Here is a 20,758-nt window from a genome sequence, read left to right as displayed (position 1 = left end):
TTTCCTCTTTGACGTTATCAATTTTTTAATCGCTTTTTGGTTCCCTCTGGCGGTTTAGAAAATAGAGGTATAATAAAACATGAGTGAGAGCGGGGTTTAACTGGATTCTATCACCAGGACAGTCTGGCCTTCCTGAAGACAGCCCTGCGGCAGAATCACTGCCCTGCAAACAATTAAAGTCTCGCTTTGTTGCAGAATAATGGGGCAAAACACAAATACATGTTAAACGCCCTCCAGATCATTGCCAGACATAACACTAAATAAGCCCTACTGTATCGCATTCACCAAAGCCTTCAATGAAGTACTCAAGATTCAGTTTCAATTAGAATTTATGTGACTTGTTTCTACACAAATATGAACCTTAAAATAAAACTGTTTGAAAATGAATGCAGTATTTAAGAGGCATCTCAGCAATATACAGAGGAGTTTAAAAAGGAGATGTTTAGCTGAAGTTTCATGCTGCTCTTTACCATCCAAACAAAGTGAATGGTGAACGGACTGTCAAGCTTTAGAAATGGCATTCAAATGAGATCTGACAGCTATGGAGGAGCAGATTTTCTGTGAATAACGACAATTTGGTTGATTCCTCATGCAAACTCATTGCATGGCTTGGAATTGGAATTGGAATCTAGGAATACTGGACTACTTTTATAGCAGATTTTTGGTCATTTTTGGAGCTTCACAGTCCAGTCATTTATGGTGCCTTTTGTCATTTTTAGAGCTCCAAAGTCCAGTCATTCATGGCACTTTGTCATTTTTGGAGCACCAAAGTCCAGTTATGTATGGTGCTTTTTGTCATTTATGGCGCTTTTTGTCATTTTTGGAGCTCCAAAGTCCAGTTATTTATTGTGCCTTTTGTCATTTTTTGAGCTCCAAAGTCCAGTTATTTATTGTGCCTTTTGTCATTTTTTGAGCTCCAAAGTCCAGTCAGTTATGGTGCTTTTTGTCATTTTAGGAGCTCCTCTGTCCAGTCATTTATGGTGCATTTTTGGAGCTCCAAAGTCCTGCCATTTATGCCACTTTTTTTTATTTTTGGAGCGCCACAGTCCTGCCATTTTCACTTTATGGAAAAAAGCAGTGTCAAATGTTTTAAAGCATCTCCCTTTTTGTTCAACACAAGAAAAGAAATCATATAGGTTTGCAAAAATATGCAGGTGAGTGAATAATAACAGTATTTTCATTTTGGGGTTAATCATGTGTAATGAAAAATGCTCATCAGATGTTTTTACTGAAATATACAATTGTTTCCAAATAACACATGATTCCAGTAACTGCACCGACATATGTATACAGGAAATCTTTAATTGTCATTTATCGAGAATGTGCCGTTCCTCTGCATATGTAAATGAGAGAATGAATTGGTAGACTGTGATGACAGAACTCATTTAATCAAAACACACCAATACAACTGAGATTTGAGACAATAGGGAGAACTAGTGTGGAACAACAATGTTTTCGACTACAAAACTGATGCAAAACAGTAGATGGAAAAACAATATATTTTGACAGTTGAAGTAGGCGAATAGGTTTACTATCGAGTCTTTGCCCAGCTTTACTAATTACATGCATTAATTCTCTTTTTCTTTAATTGCCTCTCTCTGTGTTTTGAGGAAATTTGCTAATTTCTTCTCTAGGGTAATCAGCTAATGTAAGACACTATTAAATGAGAAGGCTTTTCAATCCATGTCTGGTTCACAGGATTAGCATGCATTGAACACCATCTATTCATAAAAGTTTGGCATTTTAAACCAGAGAGATTACAAATCATCATTGTCCATCACTTTGCGGAACTGGGTTGTACATTTTATCCATCATTGTTTATATATTTCTGTAAGCCCTTCACTTTCTATATGTACATTAGATTTGCTTTGCTATACCAAATCTTAACATTTCAATAATTAGAAATGAAAAATGACTAAAACGATAATATACCAGCATAATATGCAGAAACAACTGTAAGCCATTCAAAGGTTTATTATAACCAACGTCAAGTCACCATGTCATTGTTCAGTATACTGTTGTAATGCTTACCATTTTTAATGTGATTTATCACAAATACACTTAGCTCATGAGATGATAAGATACACAATATTCAGTTCACAAGAACGGGACGAGACAACATTTTAACACTATTTTTAAGAAATCTTCAATGATGAAATACATGACTGTAAAAACAGTCTTTTATTTGACTGTAAGTCACAAAATGCAAAACAATGCAGGTGCATTTTGAAATGTTTAAATTAATCATCTTGTAATGAATGTCACTTCATTTCTACTTTGAGTATGAATGATCATATGCAATATGCAAGCACTGTAAAAGTTTTTGCCACAAACTGGTGGCACGAGATCGCCTAACACCCCTAATCACCAAGTCAAAAATTAGGTAAATAACATTTTGGGCAACACAACCGCTGTATTGTGCACAGCAATAGAAAGACTACTATATTCTGCAATGAGCATGTGTTCATTTTTGGTCCCTCGTTTAAAAAAAAAAAATCCATTGGATTCCTCTACGGAGAAGCATGTTGGCCTGCAGCACTGGCATGGCTTTATCTTATTAGGATGAGGTTGCCAGATCAGCGCCACACTTCTCTGCACACTGATTATTGGATGGCTACTTGATGAATCTTACACATGGTGAAAGCTAAACCTGCTCCCACTCTGAGCCACCAAAAAAAAGACTGGGACGCTAGTTAGCGTGTGTGCAATAAACAGATGTTAATTTTAAGCTCAAAACATACAAACCACCAGTCTGGGAATGTTGGTGTAATCCTGATTTTATGTCTAACTTGATGGAAAACCACAGAAATGGAAGTGTTATGCTAAAGAGCTAAATATTGAGTTCCGTGTTGAAACTTGGAGATATTTAAATAACAGTGCTCATCAAATTTTCACCTCAGAACAATTTTAACCTGATTGACAGTCTCTTAATTACCCTGTTTTTGAAATGCAGATACAGTGGACCTACAAAGTATTTGGACATTTAAGCCACACTTAAAAATGCTTTACATAAAATATCAAACAAGTGGCATTAATTATACACAGAGCACACAAACACATTTTTCACACAAAAATATTTACAGAAAGAATTTTGTTAGATTTAAAATTAGGGGTTGATGATTTATCGGGTTTTACCTTTACCTATCGGTAAAAATCAACGGCAATAGTTGCCGATAATCTTTCCTCCCTTCTTGATTTTATTCATTTTGGACACTTGTGACCTCTATTTCTATGCCTATCACAGTAAGAAAAGACTGAGATTCTTCTTTTTATTGTAACATTTGATAAATCGATTTTAAAAACTATCGGAAGATTAAGGTGATTAGCCCTCTCCAGTACCTTATAGTTATCAGTATTGCCAAAACCTCTATTTTAAATGACAAAACCATAGAAATACCGTTTAAAATGAAGATAAATTATTTGGACACTTTTTGGTTGTCAAACATTGTGGTAGGGATGCACCGATCGATACCTGGATAGGTAACGAGTGTTGACAGGTATGGTTACAAGCCGTTCCCAAAGCAGTGCTCAGTTTTACAACTGATATTTGGACATCTAACGTAAGTTGAGCGTATTGGACACCTCAGTTTTCCAGATCTTTGGAATTGTTTTGTTAGACGAGTAATAAAGAGAAAAAGGTCCATTTATAAAAATAGTGGAAAATGACATCTGTTATATAAAGCAACTCATTTGCAGTTAATTGTTATTTCTACCTCTTTCTAGTCACAGAGCACTTTATTTTCAGAGTTGTTTAAGTGAGAGAAGATCCTGTAACTTAGTGCAGTTTGGGGGAAATTGTAATGTTTAATAATTTATTTTATTATGAAAATAAAATGTTGCATTGAAGAAAGGTAGATTTTGTTTGTATATGCGGTCAATAATAGTTCTTAGAAAGAAAATCGGAAAACAAAATCGGTATCGGCAGGTCACACTTGCAAAAAGTCGGAATCGGCCAAGAAAATTGCAATCGGTGCATCTCTACTGCAAACAGTAAGACCGTAATCTAAAAACACAACACAATGATTCTATAACGATTGGAATGAAATATAATTGATTAAACATGAAAATAATGTGCAGAAATAGGCAATATAACAGTTCAAATAAAACGGTCTCTGATCATTTCTTTGGTTGCAAATTTGTAATTGTGAGATGGTTACAAGCTAAACGATGTAATGCATTAATGTACATTCCTGTGCTATAAAATCTGTACATTATAAAACATCTTGAAAGAAGCATACATTCATGGGGATCTACCTTGTACCTATACAGACTTTTATAAACAATTTTAAATTGTCTATTGTATTTAAACAGACTATCTGCTAAAACGGCAATGGAAAGGGACAACTTATGCATTTGAGGGACATAAGAAAAAATAAAGAATGAATAAGAAAACAGTGGCACACATTTGACTTGACTTGACACACACACACACACACACACACACACACACACACACACACACACACACACACACACACACACACACACACATTGTGTTTCCATGTTTTATGGGGACTTTCCATAGACATAATGGTTTTTATACTGTACAAACTTTATATTCTATCCCCTAAACCTAACCCTACCCCTAAACCTAACCCTCACAGAAAACCTTCTGCATTTTTACATTTTCAAAAACATAATTTAGTATGATTTATAAGCTGTTTTCCTCATGGGGACCGACAAAATGTCCCCACAAGGTCAAAAATTTCGGGTTTTATTATCCTTATGGGGACATTTGGTCCCCACAAAGTGATAAATACACGCTCACACACACACACACACTTATGGAACCTCGGATCTGCAGCAATGTTATAAAATACTCAGAAGTCATGAATATTAGTAAACATAACAGTAAGGTCACTAGAAGAAAACTAAACTTATAAACACATCGTGATCGGTACACATAACTACTGTTCGATTCATTAAAGCATGACAACCAATATAAGCTTCAACCACCCTACCAGAAAGCATATCCAATCATTAATGCAGGTAAAATCACTTTGCCAAACAGTTCAAAATGCATTAGGAGAGTGATGTCACGCCTCTGCTGTCCTGAAACCGCAACTCATTGAACAGCTGTCACACTCGCTTCCCGCTTCGCCAAGACTCACACGACACAGACGGACCTATTCTCTGATTTTGTGGTAAATCCGACCCGACAGCTCTAAATAAAAATCATTATTGTAGACTTTCCCTAGTGAACCAGGCAAAGACAACAGGGTTACTAACATGGATTTTTCAATGTACTCACTCAATAAATAATTTTTGTTAATTAACCAAAAAAATCTTATGTAGTACAGCTTTAAGTGTGACTTAAGTGTCAAAAATGTTTCTACTTTATAATACTTTTTGTACCACTGTTTATGTACTTCTGGACTGGAAGATGTTTATCACACAGAAGAAACAGAGAATATTTGAATAAATCACTTAAAAAACCTGCACACACACCCACTTTTCATTCAAGATGATTGCTCCAATTTCCAGATTCACATTAATCTTTTCAAATATTGCAAAATATCTGTTTTCTCATTTCTCTCTGTCTATCTGTTCTATCGGTTAAGCACAACATTCAGCTTTTTGTGATTGTAAGTTTGGGTGGGATCAAAATCTCTTCCAGTGATCAAATCATGTTTTATTCAAAAATCAAGTTATTTAAACTGACTGGAGAGAAGTTACAGTGGTAACACTGTACAACAGGTTCCATTTGCTAACAATAGTAAATGCATTAGATTTCATGAAAAAAACATTGAACAATATATTTATTATATCATTTATTAATCTTTGTTAAAGCTACACAATGTAACTACAGAAGCCGGAGCTTATTTTCTCTGTGTACGGCTTTGACAACACGCATGGGCGAATGACGCATGTATCCAATTTCCGGCAAAATCTGTCCCGCTCTAAAATATCTGCTCTAAAATAGAAATGATTATTAAAGGTTTATTAAAGTTTATTTGGGTAAAGACATGGTTTGGAAGATGGGTTTTTGCTGCACTCTCTCAATAAATAGTTTTTTATTTTTTTAACTAAAAAGTTACATATTGTAGCTTTAAATGTTAGTTAATACAAATACAGTTGTTCACTGTTAGTTCATGTTAGTTCATAGTGCTCACAAATGGAAACTTATTGTAAAGTGTTACCATTACAGTTATAAATTTGACACTGATTCAGAGATTTACTGGAATCAAGTGCATTTCCTAGAGTGAAAATATTTTAAAACATTATGAAACAGTATGATTTTACGAAACCTCGGTTGCTGAAAGTGCAGGACCTGGCCAGCTTGATATGCGCTCCAAAGCTTTGGTTCGAAACAAAAGATTCATAAAAAGTTTGGAATCATTGTGAAGAAGTGTTAAAGGAATATTCTGGGTTCAATACAAGTTAAGCTCAATCAACAGCATTTGTGGCATAAAAACGTGAGAATTTTTCATAAAAAATGTTTACCTATTCACTTCAATTATAAGTGCCTCAATGTAACCTCGATTTTTGATTTTTGTAAATATAAGGAGGGGTGAGTCCAAATACATTTTCTGGTAATCAACATTATGCCACAAAAGCTGTCGACTGAGCTTTACTTGTATTAAACCCAGAATATTCTTTAAAAATGCAGCAATCACTACCCCCAAGTGTAGGCTGTATATTCTGGTCTCTATGCTTGCTAATCTTTTCTGGGTCTCAAACGTAATAACAATTTTTAAGGTATCATTCATGTCCGTAGCACAAATGGTGCAGACGAGTTACACACCCAAGTTTAATACATAAGGTTAAGCATTGTTCAAATCCATAACCCCAAGTATAGCAAACACCCCTAATAAATAACAAATCAAATAAACCTTCTCTTAGCAAACAATACGGTCTTGGATTTGAGAGGGGAAAAAGACTTACATTCTACAACAGTGCTAAAGTCAGTTATTTGACAAGGTGAAAGACGGGATTTCACCTTTACACTTAGAAACAAACACTTCAAATTTTCGCCCAACACTTCAAATGCAACAATGACGAACCAACCAGTACATGTAAATTGAAGCTATAATTTAGTGTGAAAAGACTCCTACATATTTGTACCTTTTCACATTTACAGCTTAAGCTAAAGTGGAAATGTGGGAGAAAGTTTGGTATGAAAGTGCAGCTTCACCATTCACCATCATTTGTTGATGATTTGGCAGCGCTGAGCAGGAAATTCCGCTGGACACACTTTCGGAAGTATGGATGATGCCAATATTAAAGATGGAAGGGTGGTCTAGGTCTAGGTCAAACCTGAAGGGACAGAAGGGAAGGAGGGGAGGATAACAAGGATGGAGCGAAGTAAAGGATGGCTGAGGAACAATGTGATAAGATGACACTTCATTCTTGTTGCTGTTCTTCAGTTACATCAAAAGCTTTATAATTTCACACTCTCTCCTTTGTGACTTGACTTGTTTCTGATGCTTTTCTCCACTTCCACAGTTTTGTCACTTCGGTATGATACTGACTAACCAGATGCATCGCAGATGAAAGCAAACAGTTCCCAAACATAACTCACTATTTCACTGACACGATTGAAGCTATTGTGCTAGGCTTTTTTTTCCGTGTTTAAATACTTTCTCCTTTCCCGGTTTTATATGTAGAGACAACTAAAAGCAAGCCATTACTACACTGACTTCTCCCAAAAGTGTCTATGTCTATTAAGCATTGCTCTTTTTGCTTGAGGATCCCACCAGTGTTTTGGTGGGACTATCTGTTTGGGACATGACTTTCAAATGACGGGTGAATTGTTTGAGAAACCTGTTTGAAAAAGATCCCCCACTAGTGGCACCAAACGGAATTGCACAAATAATGATTGTGTTTAAACATGTTTCCAGAATACTATTAATACTATATATACTATTAAACAAATAGTCCGACCCAAACTCAAGCCACTGGTTGATGTTTTGGGCTGGTTGGCATGCTTAAACAGAGGAATGTTATGAAAGTGTAACTATGTTTACATGCGTGCTTATAATCGACCTACAGCAGGTATTTTGCGTATTTGAAGGAAAGTTGAGCAAGTTGGCTGAGTATTATATGCATGTCCTGCATCACTTCTGACGGTCTTCTTCGAGAACAATTGTGGTCTGATTAACGTATAAAAATGCTGGGCAAAGCCAAGCTACAATCGCATTATCAAGAGGTCAAGGAAGGTAAAGGAGGAAAGTATTTGACATTCAAAAAATTATACTCTTTAGCTTTAACAACGTGAGATTATTAAACTATGTCCTAATCTATATGTCCAGGCAACACTATTTTAATTCAGTAAAAGCTAGAGCCATTTAATGTAAAATCATTATACGCACTAACTCAGTTATATGGCATTGACAGTACAGTAGACATAAACCTGATTTACAGTTTTGCCTCACTTGTTTGTGCCATCCCATTAGGATATTTAAAATGAGGCCGGATTTATTAAATGAGATGTATCAAATTGCTTTCTTCTTTGATCTCGGATGAGGACATCAAGCAAACACACACATAAAATCCCCAAGCACATACAACCCATGCTCCACCACAATCTAAACAGCACACACACACACACATATTACACATGAACTAAACATAGTGTGTGCATGTATTAATTTAATGGATAGTTAAGTAGTTCCTCTGAAATGAGAAGCCCATTACTGAAAAAGAGATTGACATAGATTGAATGTCTTCTCACTCAAGTGATTATTGCTGGTTTTAGAGTCATCAAGAATATATGTTCTTTGTTTTGTTTTTAAGTTCAATAAGCTCCAAAGTCCTTTTGTGTCCGAAAGACACAAAAGCAGCACTTAAAATATTCCAATGTACATGTCCCTCTTCCTGTCAATTTCCCTAATAATGCAGAAAGTCAATAAATAAAAAAAGTGAAAAAGTGCATGGCATGGTGAAATCTGTCAAATGGAGCTACATTCTTATTGGTTGCTGAAAGCCAATTTTAATTAGCCAACATATTTCATAAATGAGCAAGCAGTGTTGAACTATCCAAGTAGTGGAGGATGTTGAACCTAATGAATAACGCAGGTTCAAAATCTGCAGAAATTTGCAGTGCTTTCTGTGAAATTTTTCAGGATGATTCAGTGTTTGTCTGCTTATGACACACATACAAATACAAAACAGGGTCTGACTTACACTACAGAGTCAATGTTACATGCATTGTAATTTAATATGATTAAAGACTGTCGATTTAACATGTTAATTTAATGTGATTAATCATATAAAACTAATGTGTTTTAAAAAAGTAACTTTTCCTCCTGAACAGTGTGTAAATGTTGTAGTTAAAATATGTCTTATACTACCTTTGGAGCAATAAAGCTTGAAGTACACCTTTGTTTTTATGAGCCCCATCAGTGGGGGTAGTTACCACACCTCAATAAACCTCAGAAGCAGCACAGTCAGAGAATGAAAGCAGGTCTTGTCATTGGAGGGAATATTCCCAGTATGGAAATAAAATATATTGACTTCTAAAGTCATTTTTGTATTGTCTAATTAATGCTTTACGCACAATATTGCAATATATTTTGACCTGAATATCTGAATTTCTATATATCTATTCTGTATATTAGGGTTGTGAATCAATTAAATTATTTTTTCCCCTAATTAATCGCAATTAAATTAGTATATAATGCATTACAAGAAATATACAAAAAAAATCTTAGCTTTATTTACCTCATCCTTTGTCTCAAAAAACTTTAAATGATTTTATTTTTTGCAGATAGAGTTAATGAGACATATTTTTACAGGCATTACTCTTTGATATAAGTATATATACAGCGAGGAAAAAAAAAAGTATTTGATCTCATGCTGATTTTGTACGTTTGCCCACTGACAAAGAAATGATCAGTCTATAATTTTAATGGTAGGTTAATTTGAACAGTGAGAGACAGAATAACAACAACAAAAAATCCAGAAAAACGCATGTCAAAAATGTTATAAATTGAATTGCATTTTAATGAGGGAAATAAGTATTTGACCCCTCTCAATCAGAGATTTCTGTCTCTGTGTCTTTTATACAGGTAATGAGCCGAGATTAGGAGCACACTCTTAATGGGAGTGCTCCTAATCTCAGTTGGTTACCTGTATAAAAGACACCTGTTCGCAGAAGCAATCAATCAATTAGATTCCAAACTCTCCACCATGGTAAAGACCAAAGAGCTGTCCAAGTATGTCAGGGACAAGATTGTAGATCTAAACAAGGCTGGAACTGGCTACAAGACCATCGCCAAGCAGCTTGGCGAGAAGGTGACATCAGTTGGTGCGATTATTCGCAAATGGAAGAAACACAAAAGAACGGTCAATCTCCCTCGGTCTGGGGCTCCATGCAAGATCTCACCATGTAGAGTTGCAATGATCATGAGAACGGTGAGAATCAGCCCAGAACTACACGGGAGGATCTGTCAATGATCTCAAGGCAGCTGTGACCATAGTCATCAAGAAAACAATTGGTAACACACTACGCCGTGAAGGACTGAAATCCTGCAGTGCCCGCAAGTTCCCCCTGCTCAAGAAAGCACATGTACTGGCCCGTCTGAAGTTTGCCAATGAACATCTGAATGATTCAGAGGAGAACTGGGTGAAAGTGTTGTGGTCAGATGAGACCAAAATCGAGCTCTTTGGCATCAACTCAACTCGCCATGTTTGGAGGAGGAGGAGGAATGCTGCCTATGACCCCAAGAACACCATCCCCACCGTCAAACATGGAGGTGGAAACATTATGTTTGGGGGTGTTTGTCTGCTAAGGGGACAGGACAACTTTACCGCATCAAAGGGACGATGGACGGGGCCATGTACAGTCAACTCTTGGGTGAGAACCTCCCTCAGCCAGGGCATTGAAAATGGGTCGTGGAAGGGTATTCCAGCATGATAATGACACAAAACACACGGCCAAGGCAACAAAGGAGTGGCTCAAGAAGAAGCGGCCTAGCCAGTCTCCAGACCTTAATACCATAGAAAATCTCTGGAGGGAGCTGAAGGTTCAAGTTTCCAAACGTCAGCCTCGAAACCTTAATGACTTGGAGAAGATCTGCAAAAAGTAGTGGGATTAAATCCCTCCTGAGATGTGTGCAAACCTGGTGGCCAACTTCAACAAACGTCTGACCTCTGTGATTGCCAACAAGGGTTTTGCCACCAAGTACTAAGTCATGTTTTGCAGAGGGGTCGAATAATTATTTCCCTCATTAAAATGCAATTCAATTTCTAACATTTTCATGCATTTTTCTGGATTTCTTTTGTTGTTATTCTGTCTCACTGTTCAAATTAACCTACCATTAAAATTATAGACTGATCATTTGTTTGTCAGTGGGAAAACGTACAATATCAGCCAGTTTAATTTGCTGAAGTTTAAAATCCCTAAACTATTATTTTCTCTGGCTGCCGTTCAGTCTCTAAAAGTTTACCTGACTGCAGCTTCCTGAATGTCTAGGTCCTTCTCACACAGATGCTGGGGCTCAGTCGTTTCGCTTTTGAAACAGGTTCAGATGAATGTGAGCTAGCATTTTCGGGCAATGCAAAGAGATATAGCAGCTTGCCCATATCTAAATCACACACAATTTCTGTTTTTCTAATAAAACCTTTGATATTAGGGCAAAGATCGTATTCTTGATAATACTTTTTTTTTTCTGTAAAATAAAATAAATCCTTAAAACAAGATCAATTTGATTGATCTTGTTTTAGAAACAACACTGCATAAGATATTCAGGTTTTCCAGAGAATGTATTTTTAACATGTGTATTTTGTCTTTCTGTACTGGCAAAGTTTTTATAGACAAAACAAGTGAAAAAAAATCTAGTGCTGCAGAAGTAATCCAAATTATTTAGAATAATTTATTGATCTTTAGTAATCTAACAGAATACATTACAAATTACATTTTACAGCATGTATTTTGTAATCTGTAGTGGAATACATTTCAAAAGTAACATTCCCAACCCTAATAATGCACAGTGTGACTCAAAAAACTATTTTACACCATAAATTATGATGCATCTGTGTTTACAGTGGACTGCAGACATTTTCAAAAGACTTGATTTCAAAGACCATTGCATGCTGAACTTTGACCGTTACAAGCAGAAAAGTGTTAAAAAAATTTCACAAAAGTTGGAGTTTTTTTGTGTAGTCTTGAGTTACAGTTAAAAGAGCTCTACAGACTTGCCAGGATGCTTTGTGCCTCTGGTATCTTCTGTAATACATTGAAAGAGCTAAAAATACAGCTGCCCAAGTTACAAAATAAGAGCTTAAGGTGAAAGCAATTTAGAATTGATTAGATCAATTGAGAAATATTAATGCAGCAAGACAAACACACAATAATTGTTCAGCATTTGATGAAAACTTAGATAAAATAGGAAGGGATAGAAGAGAAAATGGAGAAGAAAAAAAAGAGGAGAGAGAGAAGAAGTGATTGGCACAGGAAAGAGGATAAGAGAAATACTGGAAAACTGTTGGAAAGCAAAGAAAATACACTGATCAGCCACAACATTAAAACCACCTGCCTAACATTGTGTAGGTCCCCCTTGTGCCACCAACCCGCATCTCAGAACATCATTCTGAGATGATATTCTTCTCACCACAATTGTACAGAGCAGTTATCTGAGTTACTGTAGACTTTGTCAGTTCTGAACCAGTCTGGCCATTCTCTGTTGACCTCTCTCATCAACAAGTTCTGTCCACAGAACTGCTGCTCACTGGATGTTTTTTGTTTTTGTCACCATTCGGAGTAAATTCTAGAGACTGTTGTTTGTGAAAATCCCAGATCAACAGTTTCAGAAATACTCAAACCAGCCCATCTGGCATCAACAATCATGCCACTGTGCAAATCACTGAGATAAAAAAATTTTCCTCATTCTGATGGTTGTTGTGAACATTAACTGATGCTCCTGACCTGTATCTGCATGATTTTATGCACTGCACTGCTGCTACATGATTGGGTGATTGGATAATCATATGGATGATTGTTGGTGCCAGACAGGCTGGTTTGAGTATTTCTGTAACTGTTGATCTCCTGGGATTTTCACACACACAACAGTCTCTAGAATTTACTCAGAATGGTGTCAGAAACAAAAAACATCCAGTGAGCAGCAGTTCTGTGGACGGAAATGCCTTGTAGATGAGAGAAGTCAACAGAGAATGGCCAGACTGGTTCGAACTGACAAAGTCTACAGTAACTCAAGATAACTGTTCTGCACAATTGTAGCGAGAGGAATATCATCTCAGAATGTTATTCTGAGATGCGGCCGACACACGAGGGGATCCTTCACAATATTAGGCAGGTGGGTTTTAATGTGGCTGATAGAAATATTACTATGTGAGGTTGTTTGTGTATACACAGACTGTGTGTGCGTGCGTGCGTGCGTGCGTGTAGATCCAGCCCACTCAACACTTTATATCCCACCGATAAATCAGAGTTTCTTCAGAAGAGCAGAGCCAGTACAACAGCTAAACACAGCTCTGCGGTCAACTTCAACATCATCCCCATGTTCACATTTCCTCTGAACACTCTGGAAGTAAACCACATTCCCAATTTACAGCGGGTATAAAAGAACCACAATTTTGCCAAAAAAACATTTCTCCTGACATCCACTTATAATGTCAGATCTGTTGTACAAAAATCAGCTAGTTTATGTGTACATCATTTTCTGCACTCTCTCTGATCTGTAGCTTGACAGGCTGTTTTTCCTATTGTACCATTAAAAAAATCACTTCCATTAAAACTTCCACTAAATAACTTCCATTATGAATTGGCTACTCACTTTTCATGTAAAAAAAAAACGAAGAATGACATATATTGTGCTCATTTGAGGTGTTAAAAAAAGTACCTATTTTAAAAAGCCACAGAATCCAGATCACAAATCAACTTCCGAAGTTAAATACAGTTAAATAGTGTGTTGCAGCAAAAGAGTATATATTTTTTAAAGAATTAATACAATTGTATTAAAATAAAATAAAAATTGAACCAAATTCCTGATTTCATGATGTTTGTTACATCATTTACTACCATTCATACGCATGCTTTATAAACCAGGAGGCAAACATGTACTGCACAGGCTTCGACTTTCGCTGCCTATCAGAGTTGAACTCAGACCTGTGCATGTGCATAGTGAAAAGATGAGACATAAACCATGGATAAGAAAGTTCCCAAATATATTATATTTTTTGTTTATATACTATTCTACTATAGTACACCAATTATTAAACAGTTAAAAGCATTCCACATTTAAGTTATGAAATCTGACATTTTTTTTATTGAAATTTTGTGAAAATATTTTTTTTACATATCCTCCAGTCCTAGTTTGCAGTATTGGGGGAAAGTAGGGTAGAGTAAGGTAGGGTTGTATATTTTAACAGTTTGAATTTCTTATTTTGTGTCTTTAAAAAATGTACAATAGCAGCAGCAGCCCTACAATGAGACATCAAATCCTCTTGCCCAAATTCGTTGAAGGGCCTAAAGTGATTTAAGCACATCTTAAGTCAAACATATGGGCCTTTTCCACTGCATGGTACAACTCGACTCTGCTCGCTTTTTGGGGGTTTTCCACTGTGGATCGTTCCTGGTACTTTTTTTAGTATCACCTCAGTCGAGGTTCCAAGCAAGAGGAGACAATACTAAATGTGACGTCAAAACCCTGCAGATCACTGATTGTTCAGACAGAATAGTCACTACCAGCATCACTGGATTTGCAAAACGGGACATCAACCTGCTAGTTTTAAAGTTAGCAACAGCTATAGAAGTATCATTTGCTCATTTGTTCACGACTTTCGAATTGTAAAAAGAAATGGCTGTGCGCAAAACCACTCCGTTGTCAATAAACGAGGTGCAGATGTTCCTCTTGTTAGCGACGAGTGAAATGAAAATGTCTTTCAGGAAGTGTCTCAGCTGTTGGCCGCACACGGCTACAACCGGACCTACCAACAGTGTAGGGAAAAGTAAAAAAAAAATTAAAAAAAATAAAATAAAAAGTGACTACAGAACCATCAAGGAAAAGTGGAAGTGGTTTGACCAAATGGACGCTATCTAGACCGGCGAACAATGGGAGGGAGAGTGCCCTGGACTTAGGCACGGCTGGAGTCCACGATGGAGGATGGTATGTTAACTCAATACTCTGCTTGAAACTTTATTTAGTTTACCAGCTACTGGAAAGCTTGTTTCTAAAACAACCAGGCCAATTTAACTGTTACACTTGCGTAAAATCACCATGCAAAAACTGTTTTATGCAGCACAATGAGCTAGTAGCTAACAGCTAGCGGTCGTGTTATTGTATATGGTCAGTAATGTTTGTGTCGCATTTAAGATGATGTCACTGCAGTAGAGGCGGCGCAACTATTACGACCAGCCTATAATCCCACCCACATTGAGGCAGCACTATACTGCAGTGGAAAAGCAAGCTCAGAAAAGTAAAGCAAGTAGAGTCGAACCGAACCGTAACGTGCAGTGGAAAAGTGCCAATAGAGGTATTTGAAATTACGCAAATGTGCAATTAAAGTAAATCTGAGTCGCTTTAAATAATGCGCTCAGCGCACGTTAGCACCACGAACCAAGCGGAGAGCATATCTGTCACTCGGGATACCAGATAGATAGAATTTGTGTGTATGGAGCACAGAACCACTCTGAAACCACAGCCCATGTACACTGAACTCTTTCAAAAGAGCAAGAAAAATCCTGTTTTCCATGATACAACCCCTTGAAAGGACCTTTACTTAACAGTATAAGGGTAATTTTATCTTTTACTCTTCTCTTTGGTTTTCAGTCTCACATGCTAACACGCAGGACAGAGTGATGCTGCAGCTCCCAACTCGGGTTACATCCAAACTTGAGCTCAGGATCATGAGTACCATCTGTTCATCCTGCGATCATCACAGCAGGCTGCACGCTGCCCCCTGCTACTCTGCACCTCTTGTCTCCATCACGAACGTATGTGTGTGTGTGACATGGGTATCTGTGCCCAGGCCTCTGTGAGGCATATTTATGAAATTGGCGAGACAGTGCAGAACAAACTCAGTGTGTGACTGACTGTGTTTATACAGAATAAGGGATTAAGAAGAGTCGGCAGGGTCCAAAATGAACTTACTGGTACATCTGCCAAATGGTGAGAGAAATTTTAACAGCCATAAATACTTTTTAATCAGCCATGAAACTGTATTTTGCATTACTGTATATCTGTATTCTTGTCCTTATTGCAATGGGACAATTTAAGGTGCGGTCACACTAGACGAGCACCATTCACATGCATCAGAACACAGGAGACCGGAAATGCAAGCACATGTGACAAAAGTTCAAGTTTTGTTAACTCTGACCTGAAGAAGGAAAATATTGGAACCTGAGTGCAGGTAAGCGAAAGAGGAAAGCAGAGAACTGTGTGTACATGCATGTGTACCCTGAGCCACTAAAGGACCTTGCGAATCTGCTGCCAAGTCGGGCGGATCAGTGAATCCATCCATTCCAGGTCAAATTGGGCATGTTACTTGACAACACCAAATCATTAGCACGTTCCGCACTGTCTCACTGTCTCTCTCTCTCACTGTCTCTCACTGTCTCTCTCTCTCATTCTCCCTCCCTCCCTCGGAATAACCCACACACTTCAGTCTCAAGTAATAACCATGGCCAACAATGCACTGGGACATGCAGTGTAGAGTCAAACTGATGCAATGTCGTACATTTTTCAGCACCCGTCTTTCTCTCAACCACTCCTATTGCTTCTTCTCTCCTTCTCCCTTCATATCCATGCATTCCCTCCTTTTTTCAGGCTGCCCCCTTCAGAGCCCAAAGATTCCAAACATACATTTTTCACAAGTCTCTAAAAGCGTAATTCAGCAATCAGAACAGCCTGGTTTCTAGAGGCAACCATAACAAACTAGATGGTTAGATGTTGTTTAAAAGGAATAAATGAAAAAACAGAGCAAACTAAAGGTTTGCTTATCAAAATGGTAGCAGGAAGCATATATATTCAGATGCCCACATGCGCGCTTTCACATGTATTGTTGACCTCAGGTGTGCAGCTCATACACGGCCAATAAAACCTTCTAATTAGAGATGGGGAATTCATGCCAGAGGCCTTGAGGTTGAATGGGTCTACAGCGCTTAGCACACCTCTCGCTGTGGGTATATGATGGGTTTGTGTAAGTCTGAGTACACAGGAAGTGGGGAAAGCAGCTAAAGAGAGAAACACAAGGCATATGTCTGAAAGCAAAACATCGTTTTTCACTCGTTTTTAAAAGAGATCTGCTCTTAAGTAGATAGAGTGAAAGGAAGAGATCATGGAGGTCATGTCAGCGAATCCTGCAATATTAAATAAATATTAGCGCACTGTTTTATGTAATGCAAAATTTTAAACATAATTTTAAACTTCCAACAGAGCAACTTAAAAGTAGCTAATACTTCAGTATTTTCATTAGGCTATACGCTATTCTTATATGTTACTATTTATCGCACTGTTTAATACGCAGTAATACATTAAACACTGCCTATTATTCTTTGCGTTTTGATAAAAATGTCAAGTTTAGCTAATTTTCTTATGGGATACCGTATTCCACGCAGTTATCTCCTTTAAATACTGTAAATGGCAAATGTGTTAGGCCTTCTGGGAAGCCTGGTCTCATTGAATCACATTATTGTACGCATCACTGCAGTTTCCTGATGAAATATAAACTTGAGGCTGCGACTTAATTAAATAATAGTCTGCTCCCTTCAAAGTTTTTTTGCGCTGCTCAGTCCAGTCTATATTGAGTCAGAGCATTGTTACAGTGTTTTCAGAGTGGTTCTGTGCTCCACTACTCCCTCTCATGCTTAGAGTAACAGAAGTGATCTGAGTTCGGTTCCGTTTGCTAACGTGCGCTAAACGCTTTATTTACACTAAACTGGCGCGTCCTGCGTGAATCGCTTTTTATTATTATCTGCGGTAGTAGCATCTCAGTCTCCGCAAGGCACAGGTGTCATAATAATAACGCAGATTACAAGATGGGGTATAATTCAAACATCTTTATTAAATGACTGCCGAGTAAACAGCATTAACGGTAACACCTGTAGAGTCCAGAAACATCTCTTCATTCTCTTGTCATTTGTTTACCTCACGAGAAAGCGTGTCGCACTTATTACAATTCCCGCGGAAACAAGTGAAAGCGGAACTAATATTACCAACATCCAACACAATGAAAAGGAAGGAACATACATATAATAAATCTATATACAATATTTAGTTACTATAATAAAATGCATTGCTAAATTAAATATAATAAAATTATGAATAAAAATAATTAAATGAAATGGTGACAAACTAACCAAAATTTTCCACTTTAAATGTAATTACACCAATGGGTTATCAGTTCAACTTCAGTTTGACATTAAGCCTCATTCTTTAGGACTATCTTATATACAGTAAAGAATAGTTTGTATACTAGTTTTTAAGGCCTAGAATAAGAGTAACATTTATATTTTAAAATGATATTTTGTGTATACTGAATCCTGACAGCATATACTGACAATATACTGACAGCAAAAACTAGAAAACAACTATGGTTTAATCAAAAGGGATATTCAGTTAACAGTGACATTGAGCAGAAAGTTTACATATAACCAGTTTTGACAGAGCTGCTGATAAAAGTTAAATGATCCGCATTGATTGACGAGATGAAAAGAAAATTGGAGATCAGTATCGGATGTTAAAATCCTGATTTGAACATCCCTAATATTCAAGTTGACGGTTTCAAATACTAATGTTGATGATTAGTGGGCTGAGATCCTGTCACAAAATGGACAAAAACAGGTACACGGTGGACCGTAACATTTGGATATAAAGAAGACTTTGTTTCACCGTTTATATATTTATTTGTTTGTGGTTGAATTGAAAAAAGGTCTCAGTTTTTTTTTTTTTAAGAGGGCTCAAATGTGAAAACCCCAGCAGCCTTATTGCAGTTGAACATGTGGAAAATATTACCATCATAATCGCAGTTCAAATCGCAATTGCAATATTTTAAAAAATAATCGCAATGTGACTTTTTGTCCAAATCGTGCAGCCCTACTGCATACTGTATAAATAGTATGGGAAGGACATCAGTACGCTATTCTGAACACAGATAAGTGTCTCTTTGTTATGGACGTAAACAGCTCCTTTCCTTGGGGGTTCAATGAGTGTGTGAAAAGAAAACAGATATGGGGCTTATGAGTTCTACATGAGTGTGTGCGTGTGTGTGTGTGGGGGGTTTACGAGGACAATTTTTTTGGTTACAAACTGGTAATTACAAGGGTATTATGCTATAAATGTGGTTTATGAGGACATTTCTAGTGTCCCCATAATTTAAATAGCTTAAAAAACATAAAAAACTATGTTTTATTGAAAATGTAATGAGTTTTTTGTGAGGGTTAGGTTTAGAGGTTGTGTTAGGTTTAGAGGATAGTATCTATAGTTTGTACATTCTATGTAAAGTCCTCATAATGATAGGTAGACCAACGTGTGTGTGTGTGTGGTGATGTGTTTAAGGAGGTAAAAATCGGCTTGTCTCAGCAAACTGCTGAATTCCTAACAGAGTTCAGTGACCTCCGGGCTAGCAGACATACCAGCCACACAGACAGGAAGATGTGTTCATTTCTGTGTGTGTGCATCTTTCCTTTCCAGGATGCAGTTTTGACCCCTGACCCCATTTCCAGTGCACAGCACTCTTGTCATTACATATGCATTACCTCTCTCTCTCATCCTGCATTCTAAGTGACTCAGTGACTTGATGATCCAGTACAAAGCTGCAGCACTTAACGTGTTCTGAGATTAATGTGACGGGATCTGCAGTGTTTAAGACAACAAAGATACACAAAAAGCAAGCAAAACATTTCTAAAATAATATTTATTTTCTTAAATATTTTTTTATATATATATATATATATATATATTTTATATATTTATATAAAAATATATATTAAAAAAATAAAACAATACATTTTCTTAATTTTTTACAACATATTTATTTATTTATTTATTATTATTATTATTATTATTATTATTATTCATTCCCCTCATATTTTCTTTACACTGTATATACTTATATTCGTGTAACTACTGCCCAACCTGGTACTTTATTTGTTTTTTAGATTTTTATTCAGTAATTTAAAGTTAAAATAATTTTACAGGTTCTCAAATGTATTTTTTTTTTTTAGAATTGTATCTTTTTTATTATTATTTATTTCCATTTTATTTTCTGTGCACTGTTTATTTGTATAACTATTGCCAAATCTGGTGATTTTTTTATATAAAAGATGGCATAGAAAATAAAAATCTAAATAATAATTTTACAGTAATTTAATAGTGTTATGTTTAATAGACTTTAATGTTTCATTATTTCAGTTTTTTCTCTTATTTACATTAGTCTTTCCATTATATATCCTTTTTATTATTATTATTATTATAACTATTGCCCGGCCTGGTATTAAATTATTTAGACTTTTTATATAATAGTTTATGTTACAATAATAATGCTAGAATGAATTGTATAGGTTTTTAAATACATTTTTATAATTATTGCAATTTAAGTTTTTTCATTATTTTTTTGCATTTCAAATCATTATTTTATTATGTTATTATATTTTCCTTTTTTTTTTTAATTAAACTTTTGCCCAACCTGGTGCTTTGTTATAAAATTTAATGTATAAAACAGAATATTATATAAAAAATGTTAGTTTTGGTAATTTTGTATGTGTTTTATTATTTACTTTTTTCCATTATTGACTTTTCATTTGTATAACTTTTGCCTAACCTTGTACTTTTTGGGAACACAAATGTACCATTATTTG

The 20,758-nt window shown here is 36.2% G+C and overlaps 1 protein-coding gene across 1 annotated transcript in view; it reads right to left on the bottom strand.

Moving 5' to 3' along the window:
• Positions 1-20,758, bottom strand: part of LOC127635981 (spermatid perinuclear RNA-binding protein-like) — a 141,145-nt gene that overhangs the window by 72,416 nt on the left and 47,971 nt on the right.

The sequence above is a fragment of the Xyrauchen texanus genome, chromosome 43 (assembly GCF_025860055.1).
Source record: "Xyrauchen texanus isolate HMW12.3.18 chromosome 43, RBS_HiC_50CHRs, whole genome shotgun sequence".
Taxonomy (NCBI): Eukaryota; Metazoa; Chordata; class Actinopteri; order Cypriniformes; family Catostomidae; genus Xyrauchen; species Xyrauchen texanus.
The sequence above is the reverse complement of the archived record's forward strand: the minus strand, read 5'-3'. Positions and strand labels throughout refer to the sequence as shown.